Source organism: Lycorma delicatula, chromosome 8 (assembly GCF_047948215.1).
Source record: "Lycorma delicatula isolate Av1 chromosome 8, ASM4794821v1, whole genome shotgun sequence".
Taxonomy (NCBI): Eukaryota; Metazoa; Arthropoda; class Insecta; order Hemiptera; family Fulgoridae; genus Lycorma; species Lycorma delicatula.
Window position 1 is genome coordinate 23,552,646 of NC_134462.1, and position 11,175 is coordinate 23,563,820.

General features: G+C 30.2%; 1 non-coding gene across 1 annotated transcript; it reads left to right on the top strand.

Annotated features, from left to right (window-relative positions):
* Positions 1 to 7,900: 7,900 nt before the first annotated feature.
* Positions 7,901 to 7,972, top strand: TRNAM-CAU (transfer RNA methionine (anticodon CAU)). Its single transcript has one exon. It is a non-coding gene; the product is annotated as a tRNA-Met (tRNA).
* The last annotated feature ends 3,203 nt before the right edge of the window (positions 7,973 to 11,175 follow it).

Sequence of the window (11,175 nt, forward strand, 5' to 3'; positions counted from 1 at the left end):
TATATTTAAATTTAAAAAAAGTTAAAAAAAAGGAGATGAAGTCTGATTCGAACCGATGTGCCTTTCACTTGTAAGATCAAAATATGTCATTAAAATTTTATTTGGCTATAACTCTGGAACCAATGAAAATAAGTACCACTTATCATATATCGTTGAAAATGTCTCAATCAGGGCTTATTACTGCAGTTAAGAAAAAGTCCAAAATACAAATTTATTTGGCTTTTGGGCTTTTTTGGACAATTTTAGTTCAGTCGATTGCAATCAAAAAGGGGAGGTGCACAACTAGATATTACACCAGTCCTAAATCCAAAATTTCAACATCCTACGGCTAATTGTTTTTGAGTTATGAGAGATACGTACGTACGTACGTACAGACGTCACTCCGAAACTAGTCAAAATGGATTCAGGGATGGTCAAAATGGATATTTCCGTTAAAATCTGGAACCGAAATTTTTCGCGATCACAATATTGTGTTACTTCGTACCTACCTTGTTACTTGTTACTACCTTGTTACTTCGTACAAGGAAGTAAAAACACGACTGCCAAAAAAAAAAAAAAAACATTGAGTTTCAAACAATGCTCTTGATAATAGGAAAATTAGTAATATAAGATAATTAAGGACATTGCGACTGACAATTTTGTATATAGTATTTGTATATAGCATAATCTTTTTTTTTCAAATTTTTAAAATCTGTTTAAAAATAATTTATTTAAATTTATTTATTTGTATGGCCGGGATCATACATCTAAATCGGTTCAACCGTTAAGTTGCTACGGTGGAACATGCATACATACACCCTAAATACATTAAACTCCTTTTTGGGCAGTCGTGTAATAATCTGCATCCAGTATTAATGTAAGGTCGGCTTCCGTGGCGCGACCTTTGAACCGGAGATCCCGTGTTTGAATCCCGGTCAGGCATGGCATTTTCATGCGCTACAAAAACTGTCATTTATCTCATCCTCTGAAGTAATTCCTAACAGTGGTCCTGGAGGTAAAAAAAAAAGTATTAATGTAAACTTTGTATTGATGAATACTCATCGCAAATCAGCTGACTTCGAAGTCGATAATTGTGAGGTTCAAATTTTAGTAAAAGCAGTTTCTTTCATACAGATGTGAGTACTAGATCGTGTTCTTTGGTGGTTGGGTTTCAATTGAGCCCACATCTCAGGAACTATCGACTTGAGATTCATCTTCTGAAGTAATACCGTACGTGGTTTCGGAGGCTAAACAGAAAAAAATGAGTGAATATTAATGCAGACGACATGGAACTTTTTTTTTTAAATCCAAGTTAAAATACGAATTTTTTTATAATTTCTGTGATGTGATTCCCGTGGCTGTACTGGATCTGCTATCGCGCACCACCCTTGGCGATGAAGGATGCTCGCCAGCTATGACTGGAGAGTACTGGGGAAAAAATATTCCCAGGGTAGACAAAAATCGATGAACCCGGTCAACGACCTCGAAGACGAAAAAGAATGTTACCAACGGGGAAGAGAGCGGAAGAACCTAGGAGATGCGTCTCCGAATGAAATTCAGAGCGAGTCCAGGAGCTCATAGGCCCCATCACTGGTCTTACTCTACAAAACGGTGATAGCGCCTTTAGAGGAATTCTTTTCTTATTCAAAATATTCAAGAAGATAATCAGGACAGGATTACTAGCAATAACAATAACCGGAAACGTAAAAATAAGAGATTAGGGATAACCGGATAAATAAAAATTAATTACTTGGAATGATAGATGGATTAAAACAAGTAATTAATTATAAAACAAGAGAAAAGAGAAGTGTGGGGAGACCGCTGAAAAGGTGGTTATGGTTTTTTATTTCATCTTTTGACATGGTTTCTGCTTAAAGTTGGTACTGGTTTAATGCCTACCCACGATAGCAAGAAGAAGAATTTCAGTAATACTTTATCTGTTTTTCAAGTTTCGGCTGTTATAAAAATATAATTATATGAATTACCTGTCGAGTTCGGGGTTAATTGAAACCAGTTTTTTTTTTAACAGAAATTATTCTCTAATACAATTTAATTTTGATGATAAAAACATAATTTGTTTAAGTGGCTCAACTGGAACCCAAAATTTTTTATTCTGGATTTTTATTTTTTTCTCATTTATACTTTCATATACTCCATAGTTTTTAATGTAATACCGTCATTTGATCAAAATGATTAAACGGACCCAAATTTTTTTACCGTAAATAGATTCTTTTTAATTGTAATGCAAATGTTGCATAATTAAATAATTAATAATTAAAAATCCTATGGCGTATATAAAACAAAAATCTGTTAAGGGCAACGCCGAAAAAGTTATGCTAACCTTTATCAATTTTTTTAATTTTCTTATTCTGTAAAGATCAAATTTCGAGATAAATAATCGAAATTTATTATTTATTTACTTTTGAGCATATCTATAAAAATTCAAAGTAAATTGTTTCCAAAGAGGTATTCACAACAAAAGTTAAAATACGCACGGTTCGATTATAATTAACTCGTACTTTTCAACACCATCATATGCACTAAAAAAAATGTAGTACAGCGGCACTAAATATCAAGTGTTTAAATATTACCAATAATAATAATAATATATATTTCACATTAACCCATAATTATTATAATGATTTTTAGTCCGCTCATGCTGTTAGGAAAGCTCTAGCAGTAATTAGGACCCTGGTTCGAGACTAAACTGTTTCTAGGCTCAGTAGCAGTTTGAGGCAGAAACATTCGGTCTTATGCTTTAGGACGACCGAATGGGTGGTGGCGGGAGAAATGCCAAGCAAACCAATCAGTAAAAATAGTCACCCACCGGTCACTGAAGACGGTCACAAAGATGACTAAAAATGTTTTGAATTTTTTTTTTTTGTTTGTTTCGGTTTTTAATTTTATACAGTTTGTAGTTAAAAAATTGTAAATTAATATCATCAATGAACAATTATACAGCGAACAAAATATTTCCCATATGAACACCTAAAATGCTTACTTGTCAGGGAAAGTATAGTGAGAAAAGCAACTGAAAGACTCTCTTTAAACGCGAGATTCTGTCATTCCCTGATTAAACAGTTTCCACATTTTTTTCATCTCTAACCATTAAATATAATATTTTCAAACGATATAACAAATACTATAAAAGAATTAAATTGTATCCAACAAAAAAATGTAATTTAAAAAAATAAATCATGCACATTATAATTCTACTTTTTTATACCGTGTTAAAAATTTGGTTGACAAAGAAGGTAATTCGTTTATGGATTATTGAGTTTTAAAAAAATAATACAGTTAGCGTTAAATGTACGTAAAAACTTTCTAATAAGAATCATTTTCATTTTTTTCAAATACTCTTTCGAAGAATAATATTCATAATTAAAACAAATATTAGCATGCAAAGCTCATAAAAGTAAATGAGATAAATGTAAGAAATCGATGAATTCCATGAAATAATAAAATAAAATAAATAACAAAATAAACAAAATATTAATAATAGTGAAAATATAAAATGTTTATGCAGGGTTGTAGAATAAAAATATATAACCGCAAGATTCATAAGCTCCAATAAATAACTGTGTAATATTTAAAATGCATCGACAAGTAACACGTACATTGTGGTCGCAATTATTGAAGCATTAAAACCTAACCACAAAAATGTACGATTGCATATGTATCTTCTATATTTTTTTATTTCTTTTCTATCGTAAATAATTCAATGATTAATTTCAATCTCGGGAAAAATGTATTACTCAACAAAAAATACTGATAAATAAGAAATTAAAGAAATAATAAAAATATATTGAAAAATTGAAACAAAAAGTGGTTTGATATTTTCTTTATAATAAAATCATTACTGCCATTGTCGTCACATTGATCAAATATTTTATACTTTTTCTATATGTAAATTAAAGTTCTCTTTGTGTAATAAAATCATTCCCGTGTTTCTGTCCCTATAAAGCGTAATTTATCGGTGTTTTATTAGACGACAATTCCGTTGGAATGATTAAATTGATTTAATTCGGAACAAAAATAAAACATACTAATGTTTTCATTTGAAGCTTCTTAATAAAATTTTGAACTTGTTACCAATAATATGTTTATTATTACTATTATTATATGTTTAATAAAATAATATCACCTCTTAGAACAGCCTCAAAAAGTTAGAACCAGTTTTCAAGACAAAAGAATGGGACTATCAGTACATTGTTTGGCACCCATATATATTAATCATGTAGATCGATAGTTAGAAAAAAAAATTATATTTATGAATTAATAATCTTCGCTAAAAAAAATAATCACTTACACTTATAGATATACGAAATCAGACAACAGAATGATTTTTTTTGTAATTCAACACAATACTTCGACTTGCAAGAAAGTTCTTCACTTATGTCCGGTTAATAAACTACCGAACCATTTTAAAAATCTTCCTAAAAATTTATTTAAAAATAACTTGTACGCCTTGACTTCCTTGTACGCCTATTAAATTACATATAAACATTTTTTGCTGCACTTCATTTAAACTTATTTAATTTGAAAGTGAAATACGATCCTCCAATTTTTTAATAAAGTGGAAAGTTACAAAATTGAATTGTGCTGGATACCACATTGCATCACATTTTTTTGTGGTGTTCGTAACAGAATTTTAAATTAGTCTATATATTAATTTTGTGTCACGTCGCTCAAGTAGTTATGTGAAAGTAAGAACGATTCGCATCCATCCATGGAAAAATCGGTTCGAATCCGACTTCATATACATATATTTTTTAACTTTTTTTTTTTTTAATTTTATATTTATTTATTAATAATTATTAACCTCTGTAAACATTTTTAAATTAAAACTACATAAAATTTTATTTTACTAATAACTCCTGATTTTTCTCATATATTTTTTTTATTGTTAACCACTTTATTGTTTTTTATTGATGTTATTTTTATTGTTATTATTGAATTATTATTTATTGTAAAAGTTTTTCTACAATCAGAGGTTTATAACTATTAATAAATCAATATATTTAAATTAAAAAAAAAAAAAGTTAAAATAAAAAGAATAGAAGTTGAAGTCAGATTCGAATCGAGTGCCTTCCCCTTGTAAGATCCAAATATTTCATTAATTAAAATTTTATTTGGCTATAACTCTGGAACCAATGAAAATAAGTACCACGTATAATACATCGTTGAAAAGTTCTCAATGAGAGCTTGCTTATTACTGCATTTAAGAAAAAGTCCAAAATCATTTTTTTTTGATTTTGGTATTTATTGGACACTTTTCTCCAATCGATTGCAATGAAAAGGGGAGATGGACAACTAGGTGGATGTTACAGCAATCCTAAATCCAAAATTCAACATCCTACGGGTAATCGCTTTTAAGTTATGCGAGATACATACGCACATACGTACGTACGTAGGTACAGACTTCATGCCGAAACTAGTCAAAATGGATTCAGGGATAGTCAAAATGGATGTTTCAGTTGAAATCTGATAACTGAAATTTTTTGCGATGACAATAGTTCCTTTACTTCGTACAAGGAAGTAAAAATGCTCATATTAATCTTCATTAAAGCCTTCTGAATTGTGAATTATTTTTGGTTTATTTTATCTAGGTTTAATTATGTATTTATATGTTAATTAATATGAGGATTAGTCACGTCTACTTTTTATTTCATAAAAATGTATTTTGTGATACTGCTCTGATTAAAATTTAAGGTTTTACCATGTTTTCCCTTGATCCATCCATGCAAACAATTAGGGCAGTTTCTTTTTTTATTCGTATAGTAGTATATTTACCCATTCCTGACGATATCTATGTAATAGATTATTATGTACAGATGAAAATAAAATTTATTTATTTGTTTCATTCTGTTCAACAAACACTACGTTAATTACATTATATATGAGTGCACACAAAATTATATCGAGGTTTCAAAGCTACTGAATATAACTTAAATTTCACTTACAGTAATAAATCACAAATAAAATAGAGTAAATCCTACAGTTTTTCTACAAGCGTTCAATGCAAACACCTTTTGTCACTCGCCACGCATCCAACTGATAATAGAGTTCGCATTTTAACCGCATGCGTAAATTACGCTGCTTCGATCCTGTGCCTCAAATTGAGTAAATTAGTAAATAGCGCAGGCGCGTACACAAGGACCTTTATAAAAACCAAGGGAAAAAGTCACAAGAGGTCAAATCGGGTGATCTTCGAGGTTACCGCAAGCAAGTTCTAACATCGGTCAATCCAGCGGTTGGAAAAAAAACATCATTCAATCGATCTGGAAAATCAGTAACTCCCAAACTGCGCCGCGGCCTCTTTACAGAGGCACCACGAAATATTGTAAAAGCTTCATAATTAATTGAACCAAGACATTAATAATTATTAATTTAATGTTAATAAAGTAAAACAATAATGAAGATACACGATTTTTATATATTTTTATTTCTTACTTACGAGTAGTGATACTTTTACTTAGGGTAGGGCGCCATGGAAAAATTTTAATTGCAAAAGGGTTCCGCAACTCGGAAAAGTTTGGTAACCACTATCGTAAATAGTTATGCTGGTGAGGAGGGGCAACATCAAATTTCTAAATAAAACGTTCCGATCTATCTTGCAGTGGAGGAAAGAACCATTAAAGAGAAAATCAACGTATGCAACTCCTGTTATGCTTGCTTCAGCAAATAAAAGAACGGCCCATACGTAGACTTGCCGTCAGGATATTGCAATATTGCACAGAAAGCATTTAATGTTAGGGAGTCCCTTTCACATTATGAGTGTTTGTGTAGATTTTCTGACTCCAGGTAACTAACATTATGCTTGTTAATTTTTCCACTAAAATGAAATGTTCACTGATCACTAAACACAACAAATTTGTTACCTTCATACAACATTTTTTGCAAAAACGGGTCCGCGGCGGAGTCGGTAGGCATAAAATCCTATAACAGTTGTAAACGGTACGAACGCATACCTAGGCGTTTCCTAAAAAATTCCTCATTGTCATCACGGGCATCGATAATTTTCGGTTGGCTTTCCAAAAAAATGTTTAGGATTAAGCAGAAAAGACTCCCTGAAACTTTCAAAATTTTCTTCAGACACGATCGTCGTCCGATACTCTGATATCCTTTACGTAGACATCGTCTTGCCTTTACATAGACATCCGGTCATTTTAAATAGATTACAGCAGTCATTCAGAGAATCACAATTCAACTTTCTACGGGACACATGTTGAATTGTAACTACAGATTCACAATTAGCAAACCGCAAAATACAAAACGCTTCTTTTTAAGAGTCGCCATCTTTCTTAGTGACTCTGTCAAGCGGAAAGATACGGAATCAACCTACGGCCACACCCGTACCTAAAAGTGTCCTTTTTGGTCTTTGATTCTAGCCTTAAATCAATTACACCTCATCCAATAGATATTATAAGAAATTGTTTTTCCGACATTGTTTTTTGGGGTCAATTTTAACAAAATTTTGCAAACATAACCCCACTTTATATTAAGCTTAGTGTACATGCACGGATGCTTATCTTAGCATTTTTAAAAAGAATTTACCCCAAAATTCCCTCCTTCACCACACATCGAAAAAAGCCACCTTATTGTTTATTTATATTTTAAACGAATTTTTTTTATGTCTTCCTAGACATACTAGTTGAACTGACCCCAAAAAATACTTTGGGGGCAGTATTTGGGGTATAGGAACTGATCAAATATCGAGTTTTTCAACTTTTTTTGCTTTATTTAAACTTTTAAACAATATTACAATAAAACTTATTGTTATTTCAAAACATTATTTTGAAATAAATTTATTTTGTTATTACTGGGACCAATAAGAAACAAAATTATCATACTAATATATTAAAAATATATATATATATTTCCTATTAGCTGATGTATATAAATATACTTATATGACGAAAGCAGAGTGGCGCAGTGGAAGCGTGCTGGGCCCATAACCCAGAGGTCCGTGGATCGAAACCACGCTCTGCTAGTTTTTTTTTTTTTTTTAATTTACAATATTTCTGCATATATATAAATTATATCTATAATATAAAACTTGCTATTGGTTGCTACAATTATACTTTTTATTAAATAAAAATAATTTATGCGGCTAAGTATTTACATAAAACAGTTTCCTATCCTTATAATATTTGAAATATTAGCCTAAATAAAACAAATTTTGTTGGTAATAGAGTTCACTTAAATTAAAATTAAATAACTATCGCTGAATTAAGAGATAATTTAAAATAGTTAATAATTTTATAAAATTTTAATTGTTTATTAATTAAAAGAATTTGCTTCAATATTAATAAAGTTCTTCCAACAGAAAAAAAAATTAATGCACCATCAACAGTAGCTACGTGCTGGTAATAGTATAGGGAGCAGTATTAATCATCGACCGGTGATTGTACAAGGGGTGGCTGAAACATAACGCATACTGAAACGTAAATGAAGAACAAAATGTCGTATAAAGGGACAGTGCTGCCATCTGTACTTTCATTCTCCTACTGCTAACGTTCTAATACTCGCTGATCAACGCCCTCTTATTTCTTATCAGTCGCCATTGTTATGAAGTTTAATACGCCGTGTTATGTGTATGCGTCTAAAACAACGTGCACTGATTGTATTTTTAACAGCGAAGAAAGCGAACGCTAGTGACATTCATCGTAGTTTAAAACCCTTCTACGGAGATGAAACTAATGATCGAAGTACTGTACGAGTTCGACAATATAAGTTTGTGCATCACAAGCTAGTAAAGGTAATATCGAGGATGAACATCTCAATGAAAAGCACTTTCGGTGCTTACACGATCTCATGAAACCGAAAAGAGGCGGATGAATTGATTCAAATTGACTGTCGCATCACATAACATCCACACAGGAAAAACGAGTAGGGCACACAATTACACCACTGGGCTACCGTAAAATCTGTTCACAGTGGGTACCTCGCGAACTCATCGAAAAGAACAAACAACGAAGCAAATTGTGAACAGCTTTTAAAGCATTATCGTAACGAGGAGATGACATTCTTCACAATATACTTTTTTTAATTGTTTTAAATTTGGAGGGATTTTTAGGGCAGCTGGTTTCAATCAGTATTTTTCAGCTGATTTTAATTGTCTGTATGTGTTTTTTACTTCCTTGAACGAAGTAAAGAAAGTATTGTTCGCGAAAAATTTCAGTTTCCAGATTTCTACGGAAATATCCATTTCTCACCATCCCTGAATCCATTTTGACTAGTTTCAGCCTCACTTCTGTACGTACGTATGCGTCTCAAATAACTCAAAAACGATTAGCCAAAGAATGTTGAAATTTTGGATTTAGGACAGTTATAACATCTAGTTGTGCACCTCCCCTTTTGATTGCAATTGACTGAACCAAAAGTGTCCATAAAAGCCCAAAATCCAAAATAATTGGATTTTTGACTTTTTCGTAACAGCAGTAATAAGCCCTCATTGAAAGTTTTCTCGATATATCATAAGTGGTACTTATTTTCATTGGTTCCAGAGTTATAGCCAAATAAAATTTTTATTAATGAACGTATTTGGATCTTACAAGGGGAAGGCACATCGGATCATATCAGACTTCACCTTTTTTTTTAACTTATTTTTTTTAATTTAATGTAAAAAAATCCTGCAATATATAATAATTAAATAACAATAAAAAAAAATGAAAAAATATCAAAGGTTATTAATGAAATAAAATTTTATTTACTTTTCATTTAAAAAAAAAAAAAGTGTATATATGTAATTTAATAGGTGTACAAGGAAGTCATGTGTCCACATCGGATTTTTTAAGTAAGGGAATCTTGAAATGATGACATTTACACAACTCTTGATACCGAAAATATTTGTTCGTTTGAAGGTAATTTTAATTGTTACATATCTTTTTTTAATATTTATTATTTTGCTTAATTTTTTAATAAGATAAATTATTAATTCCTCTGTGAATATAAAATCTAACGGTTATATAACGAAGTAAGGTACTATATATATAAATTTATTTTTAAAACGTTCTCACCTAAAATAGATTAATTAAACAGAGGTTATATTAATAAAAGCAAACAAAAAAGAATTATAAAAAATGAATAATTAACCGCGATAATCATTATAATAAAAATTAATAATTACAGGTTTAATAATATGATTTAGAATCTAGGATATTATACAGTATAAGCCGTAAACTACCCGGATAATTTATTTGCAATTTAATATACAGTAGTCTTATAATAAGGTAAAATGTTGTAAAATAGCACTCACTCACTAATTTCATATCATTATTGACAAATATTTTTTTTTTACTTTGTTAAACATTAAAAATTATTATGAAATGAAAATGATTTAAAAAATAAAAGGATGAGTGAGCACTTAAAACGAAGATGTAACTATTTTTATTATTCCAATACAATTTTAAAATAAAGCTATACATAATAATTCTATAAAATTACGTATGAATAATAATAATAATAAAAAAGTTACACTAACATATTATATAATACAATTAGATTTTTATTATCTATTTTTGTTTACGTTAAACTATGTTAATTATATGAAAGTTACAACAATAAAATAATTTCCTGTAACGTATTATAATTACGAATAAACTTTATATCGGTTTCAAATATCTACGATCGCCATATAAGATAAATATAATTTAAAAGTAAAAGAATACTATGAATATTACCTCACAAAATTTTTGTATGTAACGTAGACACGCACTGTTTCTTTGAACTGAATCTCTTAATAAGGAATATAATAACACATATACTTAAGCGCTCTTCCTAATATTGATAATTGTAAATAAATGTCGGCCTCCGAGGCGCAAATGGTAACGCGAATGGTAACATCTTCGCCTTTCATCCGAAGAAATTTGGCATTTTTCATAGTTATAAAATTCCATATTCCACGTACAAGTTTCAAGATTACGTGGCGATATCATCAAGCAAAAAAGAAAAAAAAATCTGATCGGTACATTATGTATACTATATAGATCGTATTATTAGGATTGGTAAATATGCTACTCCACTGATTAAAAAAAGGAACTGCCTCAGCATTTGTATGAATGTATTAAGAGAAACTATTGTAAAACATTTATGTGAACAGCATCAAAAAATAAAAATTAACTGTAATATAAAATAAAAATTATTTAATAAAACTTATAACAGAATCAATACCGGATTAAGTCTCTACCAGGC